Source organism: Cornus florida, unplaced genomic scaffold, assembly GCF_030987335.1.
Source record: "Cornus florida cultivar Cherokee Brave unplaced genomic scaffold, ASM3098733v1 CherokeeBrave_3.0.0_Hap2_Chr04, whole genome shotgun sequence".
Classification (NCBI taxonomy): Eukaryota; Viridiplantae; Streptophyta; class Magnoliopsida; order Cornales; family Cornaceae; genus Cornus; species Cornus florida.
The window spans coordinates 99,055,615-99,067,315 of NW_026775574.1; positions in this window are offsets into that span (position 1 = coordinate 99,055,615).

The window sequence follows — 11,701 nt, forward strand, 5'->3', positions numbered from 1 at the left end:
GAGAGATAAACCAGTTTATACGCTTTGCCTATTGATCAAAGTTACAGTTTAGTTCGTGATTAAAAGATCTGGACATTGGACTTAATCTCAACGAAGTTTGATATCATGAGTCGAGGTATTTATATCTAACTAGTATTTATTTATATATTATAGACTGTAAAAATAATGAAGTTCTAAGATTATGAGATTTATATTTATTTGTAATAAATGGTTTAACACAAATAATTATAGTTTACATGTGGTATCAGAACTTATGATTTATGAACTCATTATTTTTCTTTAATGTTGCATAAATAATATTTAAATTTATATCTCAAAGTGAAAGTGATTTGGTTTGAAATAGATATATAATCATGTATGTAGTTGTTGCCCATATAATATTTAAAAATAATATTAAATATATATATATTTTTTTCTTTTGGAATCGACATATATATAAAGCATGTGTTTTGATTAGTTTATGAAACAATTAATGGGTGTTGCAGCTACTGTCGTAGAATTTATGCTTTGGTCAGTATGTGTTGTAGTTTATTAACATATTACACACTATGTTATACTTCATGTATTGATAAAGAAAATAATAATAATAATAATAAATATATATATAATTGAAATCAATGATGCACGAATTACATGTTCATGAATACTCACCTTTATCATTGATTTTCCGCAACATGTTTATCTAATGGTTTATGATTCAATGATTCTGTATTTAATTATTATTATTTTTATTATTTGAAAATCAATATGTATTAATTTATTTTGTTACAAATTTAAATTTCTTGAATGATGTGTGTCTAGAAATTTAATTTTGTAGGATATGTAAATAAATTATTGTATTTTGTACCCAAACATACATACATGATGGAGAATCAAATTTAGATTGATTTAATTATGATCTTCAAGTCCGAAAATAAAAAATATATATATATATGTTTTATTCTGTATATAAAGTAAAATGATATTTTATTAAATTTTTGGACTATTAAATTTCTGAGATCGAACCTACTTAAATTTGGATCGACCAGTATGAGTATGTGTGCATAATATTAAATGGGTAAATTAATGATGAACTAATAACTAGCTAATTTAATATTCATGTTTATGAGGGTTAGTAGCTACCAAAGTGGCCTAACCATAATGATTGATGAATATTAATTTTAGTAGTAAATATAATTAAAGGTAAATTAGTCACTAGCTAATTTAATATTCGTATTATGTAAAGGTTGGTAGCTACCAAAGTGACCTAACCATAAATTATGAAATATTGCAAATATTGCAATTTAGTAGTAGACATAATTGCAATATTTTATAAATTATGATGCTTATGATTTTTTATGGTATTCATGAATATTGACTTTATTTAATTATGAGAAATAATTCTTCAAAGGGAATTGATTTTTAAGTGATTAAATAAAAATTAAGGGGTTGTATGTATTTTCTTAATTAGGTAAATATAAGATATCCAAAGGTAACTTATTTGTTTAAATAATAATGCATCATCAATAAAAATATACATATAAATACATTTAAGCATCATTATTAGTATTTTATAGTTGCCACCCAAAGGGGTATTATAGTTATACATTGTATTTATATTTTTAAGTTATACATACGTGTTGTTAACTCAAAGCATTATTGTTGTGAGCATTTTATCTTATTATGTTTCTTTGTTACATCCCTTAATTCGCATTCTACATCTGTGCTGATTCTCAATAGGATTAACTTCTCATAATGGAATTAGTAAGTTAAGTATTATGGTTATGCGAATTATTATTCCCTATAGTGATAGTGCTAAAGAATATTTGACTATAATAATGTTTTCGTATTATAGATATATATTTAAAACGAAAATTATTAATTGATATCACTACTATGCATTTTTTTTTTTTGGTACTCGTGCCATGTATAAACATATTTTTAAATGACTAATGTTACTACAAAATTAAGAACCTTATAGATAATTGCGGATGAGAATTTTCTTGTTCAAATTTATTCTCAATTTTTTGTCTACTCAATATAGATCATTTCGAATTAACACTAATAAGACAAGTGAAAAGTGAAAGAATTGATTATTATGTTAATTTAGGAGGAGACAAGACTTAAGCAGCAAGGTAATAATTATTTTCATCTAATGACTCAAGAAGTTAGAAAGAAATTTGGGAATATGCCTGAAAAGACATTAAGTGAGCAACACCCAAAATTAAAAGATTTAGGTCAACTATTAAAAGAAATGAATGTAATAATGAAAAAGTGTCATTTATGTATTAAACACTTTTAGAAAGCTTTTGGCTCTTGTATATTTCGAATTACTTATTGATATTCCTTCTAATACATGATAAGTTGACTTAAGTATTAATATTTATGTTTCTAATAGATGTAAGGATTAGTTATGGCCTAAATCACAAATTCAAATGAGAATTTCTTATTTATGAGAATTGGGAAAAAGTTTTGTTGAAACCATTGAGACATTTTATTTAGTCTTAAATAATAGATTTTATTTAAATTGTTTTAAACTCTTTTATATTTCTTTAATTTCCCATAATTTGATTTTATTTCAAAACTTTATGTTAATGGTTTTTCATTTAAATTTGATAATGATGCTTATTTAAGAAATTCTAATTTGTAAGTTATTGTATTGTTATTAATGATTTCTACAAATTCAAACTTGATAGTTTATTTATTAAAAAACCTTTTGATCTTTCTTCATAATGTTAGAATTAAGTGTAACTCAATTAATAGAAAATTTATCTTTTTTGTAGCATAAAAGACTAGGTGAATATCTAGTAAAAGATTAAGAAAATTAGTAAAGAATGTGATTTTTCTGAATCTAAACTTTACTGGTTTTGGTGTGTGTGTGTGTGTGTGTATTGTATTAAGGGTAAACAAACCAAACACACAAAGAAATGAACCACAATAAGTACATAGCTTCTTGAAATTATTTTTACAGACATTTGTAGACCTTCTGATATTCCATCTTTTGGAGGAGAAAAGTATTTTATCGTCTTTATAGTTGATTTTTCACGTTATGGATATATCTATTTGTTACATGAAAAATCTCAAGCAGTGGGTACTCTTGAAATATATATAAATAAGGTTGAAAAATAACTAGATAGAAAAGTGAAAATCATAAGGTTATATAGAGGTGGTGAATATAATATAAAGTACGATGAAACGGGTTAATACTCTAACCGTTTGCTAAACTCCTTGAAATGCATGGCTTTTGTACTCAATACACTATGTCAGGCATGCCACAATAGAAGCATGTAGCTGAAAGGCGTAATCGTACTCTTATGGATATGGTTATGAGTATATTAAGTATTCCTCGTTACCCATAATGGATGTTAAGTAATCTAAAGGGTACAAGTTTTATTATTTTAAACATAGTACGATAATTATTGAAACCGAAAATGTCAGATTCATTGAGAATGGTGAAATCAGTGGGAGTGATAAAAATATGAATTTGATCATTCTAGAAGTTGGGGTACAAATCTCTTTACCCATAACTTATAAGGAAATAATTGTTTATTCGGTTGTTGAACCGTATAACAACGAACAACAATTGAATGATCAACAACTCCATAATGAGATTGCCACCAATGAATAAATTGTAGAATAATCATAAGGAATAACACTAAGATGATCCCAAAGAGAAAAGAGATCTGCTATTCCGAATGACAATGTTATATATCTATAAGAATCTGATTTTAATATATAATGAGATATATACGGATCTGGTTACATATTCACAAGCCATTAACAGTAATGATTTTACTAAATGAATTAGTATTATAAATAAAGAGATTATAAAGAAACATTCTCTCCAGTATCTAAGAAGGATTCTTTTAAAATATCATGGCATTAGTAACTTATTATGATTTAGAGTTACATCAAATGGATGTAAATACAATTTTTATGAATAGGAGTTTATAAGAGGAATTCCATATGGAACAACCTAAAGGCTTCACATTAGAGGGTAAAGAATTCATGGTCTATAAATTTAAGATGTCAATATATGGATTTAAACAAGCTTCCTAACAATGGTATATTAAGTTTAATGATACCATTATTTTTTTGGTTTTAAAGAAAACACTGTTGAATAGTATATATACTAGAAGGTTAGTAGGAGTAAGTTTATATTTATGATTCTATATATTGATGATATTTTGTTTGCTAGTAGTGATCTTAGTTTATTATATGAAATTAAAAGTTATCTATAAGAATTTTGAAATGAAATATATGAATGAGACATCCTACGTGATACATGATAGATTACGTGAATTTTTAGAATTATCTCAGAAAGCATATATTGAAAGACTTCTGGAAAGATTTGGTATGTAAAATTATTCAACCAGTATTATTCCATACATAAAAAGAGGATAAATTCAGCCTAGTGCAATCCCAAATAATGAGTTAGCTAGAAGGTAAAAAAATGAAAAATATTCCTTATGCATATACTGTGGAGTTTGATGTATTTACAAGTTGGTAAGGGATAAAAGATTATATGCTCACACTTAAGAATACATTTTTATGAATATGTGGATAATTATTAATTCACAATTGGTTATTTGTTCATTTTGGCTGGAGGAACGATATTATGAAAAAGTGCAAAGTAATATATTATTACTTTGACGACTATTAATTTTTTAATTTGTAGCATGCTTTGAGGTTACAATTTATGGTCGCAGAATTTATTTCAGGACTTGGAATTACAGGTACCATTTTTAGATTGCTAAAAATTTATGCTACAATTGTTGATCTTTTTGTACAAAAAATGATAGGTATTCTAAAGTTGAAATACTTTATCATTAAAGAAGATGTTTAGAAATAACAAATGTCTATTAAATATATAAGCACATAACTTATGATTACAATCCATTAATGAATGGATTACCACACAAGACATTTATAGAACATGTTGATAGAATGGGTCTTGAATGTAATCAATGTTGATTATTTTTTAATTGTGGATTGCTTAATAGTCCTTATATATATTTGACATTTTGCGCTCATTAAATGTGTTTCGATATTTCCTATTAATTAATGTACATGTACGTATTGCTTTAATAAATGGTAATAGGAATAATGTTGAAAAAGACATTATTGTTAGATCATTATTGATACTTCTCATTTATAGACTATGTTGAATAGGTTATTAGTGTTGTGGTACATGAAAGGGACTGTGTCGTTTATTGATATATTACCGCCATGACTCACATTGGTAATTTATTTATTATAGTATTTATGATGACCAACTTAAGGACTCAATCTGATTTATGGTGCACACTAATGACTATTTTACTAAACCACTGCAGAAGTTATCATATGGGCCAAGTGGGAGAATGTAAGATTATTTATTAACTGTGTGGTTCACATGTTTTGGACATGTTATATATTTCATTAATTAGTGGTTAAGTAAATATGTATCAAATTAATATTATATTATTTGGTCAACTTATAAATTACCTTTATGGTAATTAATTATTGGAGAAGTGTTTTCCTACTTATTCCTTACTTTGATGGAAAGTGGAATTAAGGTTACTAAAAAGGAAAACGGTCCTCTCTCCGCCTTTATAAAAGTGCATATTCCTATCAATTATGTACGCTAATGATACAACACGTAAAAGTTTTATGTGTGCAAAAGGTCAAGAGAAAGAAATCAGTTTCCACGCTTTGCCTATTGATCAGAGTTGCAGTTTAGTTCATGATTAAAGGATCTGGACGTTGGACTTAATCTCAACAAAGTTTGATATCATGAGTCTTGGTATTTATATCTAATTAGTATTTATTTATGTATTATAGACTATGTAAAAATAAAAAAGTTTTAAGATTATGAGATTCATATTTATTTGTAATAAATGGTTTAACACGAATAATTATAGTTTATATGTGAAAGCAGATTGTAGCAGGTTATGAAACTCTAACCCTTTGCTGATGCATTGTGTGTGATTTCACTTCTTAAGGTGAGTTGGGGTGCTTTTTTGGCACGGGTGTCTAGGGATGGCAATGTTGTAGTTCACTTGTTAAGCAAAAAGGTTCTTGAAATTGACTGCCGTGACTTGGAGTGGAGCAGGGACGGATCTATGAAGGGCTCCCACCGAAATTTTTTATTATTGCATTTTACACTCTATATTTATACTTTTTTGTATTTATACCCATAAAATTTTAAAATTGTCTCTACTAAAATTATGAAAAAATCCTTCGGTATAAATTTTTCCTCCACCCCCTCTCCCTTCCCCTCATATAAATTCCTAGACCCGTTCCTGAAATAGAGGGTCTGGCCTAAGTGGCTGCTAGACACACTACTTCCATTTTGTCCCTCTCCTTTTCTTAATGCGTGGGTCAAGCTAGACGTACCAACACTCCGGATGGAAACACTTCATATGCTTGTTGATGATATAAAAATAAATTTCATTGTTTCGAACAATTAGTGTCAATGTAGCTTGTTTTGTCAACATAAAATGTTCCTTATTAATTTGGTTTACTTTGCATCTAATTATTGTACTCGGAATTATATATATTTATAAAATCAATAAAGCATGAATAAGTTATACAAGACAAATTGATGAATAATTTATTACGAGACAAACTGAACTGTTACAGAGTGATTGGTTATTTTCTGTTTTTTGTTTCTCCACATGTTATACTTTTCATATATTTCATAATTGAATTTACTTTTATTCATTAATTTAGTAGAAAGTATAATTATTAAACTTTTTAACAATGATGTTGTGTTGCCTGAGTGAGTGGTTGTTTCTTGTGTTCGAAAACTGGTGTTCGAGTCTTGCACTCCCTCTCCAAATTACTTACCCCTAATTCCTACATTCTAGCCACGAAAAAAAATAAATAAATATTATAAATTACAGCAGAGACCTAGAATTTCATGAATAGTTTTTTACTTGTGTTAAATGATGTTCTAAAGTTCAATAAAAATCCATCTACATTTGTCTTATATAGTAAAAAGTCGCGTATGGTACAATTTGGGCACCATGTGTGAGGCCGAAAATTTTGATTATATTGCTCAAGGCTGATTGGGGTTAGTTTTGTTACACTGCAATTGCAATCGTTACTACGAATTATGGTTTTAACAATTTTACCTAGTGGTTGATGGTATTGTATAATAAAATTGAAATTTAAGTAAAATGGTTGAATTTTAAGTGTTAATATTATAAAATTGAGAACTTATTCGTTCTGAATTAAACTATCAAGAAAAACAACTGAGATTTGTCAGGCTCTTTTGGGTTAGTAGATTGGATATATATATATATATATATATATATATATATATATATATATTAACACCAGCTAAAACCATAATAATAATAATTATTATTATTATTATTATTTTTTAAGACCAGCTAAAAGCATAATCAATCATAAGGTGATATGGTAGATGGCTACAAGCATAAAGGCTTTGTGTAATATAACCATTTTTCCCCTCAAAACCCATAATCCTACCATCAAAAAAAATTTACGATAAAATAGTAATGGGCTACATCAACATCAATATGGTATGGATGACTAAAAGCCTAAAATGTTGACCCCACCAACCCATATATGTACATGAGTAATTCCACTTTGTAACTCGAGTTTGCAAATTCGATTTTAAAATTTTAAGAATAAATTAGTTAGGTTGGGTTAGAATTAATTTATGATTTAATATTTTATATATCGGGTTGTGCTTGAATTGTATCTACAATCTGCCCCAACTCATCGGAGTTTGGGCGTACTCAAAAGAGGCTGATATTCATGATTGGGGGGAAAAGCTCAGCTTAAAATGAAAATTACTAGTCTAAGGTACTGTTTGATAAAAATGAAAATTATGTTCTGAAAATTTTAAGTACTGAATTTTAAACGCTGAAATTTTAAATGCTGAATGTATTAATTTGAAAACCCGTTTAATAATGTTTTAGTTTTAAGTACTGAATTCATTAAAATTGTTTGTTATATACAAAAGCTGAAGTCTGAAAGTTGTACAGATTATATTTTTGCCCTCAATATATGGTATTCATAACAATTTTATATTTATAAAATAAAAATATTAATAAAATAACCACATTAATTCACTCAATGAAATATATCAATTTAACAATAAATAATAATGTCAAATAATCATAAAAAAATAAAATTCTTATTTAGAAATAGAATTATATTATATAAATAATTGATGAAAATTTAAAATATATTGATTTTGAATTACATAACATTTATGTAAGATATCGAAAAAGGTACTACAAAGATTAAAGAAAGTAAAATTTAAAATATATGGATTTTGGATTACATAATATTTGTTAAATTGTTATGCAGGATATCGAAAAATGTGTTACAAAGATTAAAGAAAATAAAATTTAAAATATATTGATTTTTGATTACATAATATTTATGTATGGTATTGAAAAGGGTGTTACAAAGAAAGTACGTGAAAAAGAATGGAATATAATTCTATTATATAAATAAGGGATAGAAAATTTAAAATATATGGGCTTTTGATTATATAATATTTATATACGGTATCGAAAATGATGTTAAAAATATTAAAGAAAATAGGTGAAAAAGAATTCTTATCTATAAATAGAATTATATTATATAAATACTGGTGTTAAATCAATTTAAATAGGTAACCAAAGAGACGTGTTTATAACATAATACGTAGAATTATTATGATTATTATTATTCTTTTGGGAATTTGGTAAAATTATATATTTTTTAAAGAATAGAGAGAACTCACTCTATTTCCAGATGCAGAGAGAAATCGCAAAGAGATAAAGAAACTGCAAAGAGAAGTCTAGAAGAGAGAGCATGATTATTTAAGGGTAGAGCGGTCATTAAAAAAATAGTTTTAAAACCTAATCACTTACCGTCTTCTGCGATAAGTGATAAGCAACCCTTTCTTCGCTTAAATTTTGGCCTCTTTTAAGCGGTTCCTACCATATTATGCTTAAATTTTGGCCTTTTTTAAGCGGTTCCTACCATATTAAGCGATTTTTTCAAACACGCTTATTAAGAAAATTAATTTTTGAGAGTTTGGTTAGCTGGAAAGGGAAAATTTTGGAGAAAGTGAGATTCCCGTATTGATAAATTTTCCCAAAATATTTCCCCGCATAAAACACAAGAAAGTTTTATTTCTCGCACAAAACTGTCATTTTACTTCCAAATTTCCTATTATGCCCAGTTGTTTCTCCATTTTTTTTTTTTTTTTTTTTTTCACATAACAAATATAGCGTGGTTATTAAATTCAGACTTAGAAAATATTCCAACAACTATTATATATTGGGACACATAATTTGATTATATCCAATAGGTCGTTATCTAAAATTTTTGGAAATAAATTAAGAGTTGAACCGTAGAATATTAAATAATATAACTTTTAATTTTTATCAATATCTCAATAGAAATATGAGAAAAGATTAATTTGAGTCATCATATTATTTATATGACATAACAATTTCACATGGACGAAAATAAATATAATATTTATTTTTTATTATCTTTACAGCTTTGAACTGAATAGAGTTTTATACTGTGTGATTTTTGCAAAGAAAAATTTGCATAGAAGTGATTCATATTCATAAAAAATATGAAAGGGGACTGATAAATTATGCATGAACCATAAAATTATTATGCATGACAATTTTTATCTAGAGTTGCCATTTAATGTTTTTTTGAGGGGCTTAAAAAAAGATATATTTAATAATTCAATAAAATATGAGTATGTTATCATAAATGAACTATATTCTACATATAAATATGAATAATTATCATTGAAAACACAAAATAAAAAAATCTAGCAACAAAAATGCAGTCTTCCTTAGTTTTTCTAATTTAAATATGAATATAAATAATAATTAATAATCCATTATTTAATGATAAAACATGAATATGTTATGATAAATGAATTATATTCTATATATAAATATAAATAATTATTATTGAAAATAGAAAATAAAAAGAATCTGACAATTAAAATGCAGTTCCTCCTTAGTTTGTCTAATTTAAATATGAATATAAATAATAATAATAATAATTATTATTATTAATCCATTATTTTACTATTTAATTGCTAAAAACTAATATAAATAATTGGGTACAAAGATGATTCATCCAACACAAAATTAATTTATTTTTTAATATTTGAAATCATGAGGGTAATTTTGGTAAGTAAATCATTTTCTTTTCCCTTTCATGCTTTCCAAACTAATAAAATAATATTTTCCCACAACTTTCTTGAAAATTTTTATTGTTAACCAAATGCATGCAGGAAACTTAATTTTTCTTTCTTTCACTTTCACTTTCCATCATAAATTTTCGTATAACTAAATGGACCCTTACCGTCTTTTGCATTCAGCGTTGAAGTAGGAAATCAAATAGGCCCTAATAGTCTTTTGCTAGTTTCACATATGATGCCTGGCTCCCTACATTTTATATGAAAATTATCCACAACCACATTTTTGGAATTTCATTCTTTTTTTTTTTTTGAAAGGTAAAGCAAATATTATCAATGAAAAAGAATGTACAAGTGGTTAAGTGTAACGGATAGACGCTTATGCATTTATTCAGAATGTTAAGTTATTGGATAGTACTACATACCCACCCATTTATACATACTTCAACTCCCATTTAAACAAATCCGATAAACTCGCGCAATGGCGTCATTGCGGTCGGACTACCCTGCCTATCTGGAATTCAGACCCAAATACCTTTCGGACTGGGTGCTTGACGTAACACCGAATCTGTCTATATTACCAATTGTAACAAGTGAACGCTTGTTCATTTACTAAAAAGTTTAAAATATTAAGTACTGCTAAATACGGTCATATCCACTCATTTATACACATTTCAATTTTCATCAAAATTTGTTGGACAAATCCAAAACATTAATCCATAAGAGAAGGCCTAAATTGCAGTTTTGGAATACTTATTTATACACGCAATTTGGTTACTTTGAAATATATATATATATATATATATGTGTGTGTTAAAATAGTCGGTGGGTTCCTGTATGACAAGTGCTTTGAATCTTTAGATTAGAATAATATTACATGGAAAATAACGTTTCTGCAAACTGCCTTATTTTCCGTGTATTAATTTATTATGAATTTTACTATATTGAATGATATATATATATATATATATATATATATATATATATATATATATATATATATATTCCTTGACAAAAAAATATATTACCACACACTTTGCCGCTATCCTTGACCTTAAGAGGTCAAAACTTAAGAACTATTACTTAGGTAGGGTACCGTCAACACCTTTTCAAGTTTGACGTAAAGGTAAGTAAATGAAATTGTTTTATTTTTGGATAATAACATCCCGTAAATTTAATTAAATAGACAAAAACACCTTATATTTTATTTGGTTTGAAAATTTGTTTTTATATTAAATTAAGTTTTTAATTACTTCTCTTATATACTGCACCTGGGACTCCAGATCCTCTATTCATTCTTCGATCAATTTCATTAAGCTTCCTCTCAATGTCTTTGGAATTAAGTTATACATATATATATACCTTCCTCTATGTCTTTCTTAGTCACTACTTAACCTGTCCACATAAAACATAGTATAAATTCATTGCCAGTCTTAATTGTATTGCCCAAAACAAAATTTCTGGATTGCCTACCCCATCGTCATATATGGTAAACTTAACTTTTTAATTTGCTACACCACAGTCTATACCGGTTTTATC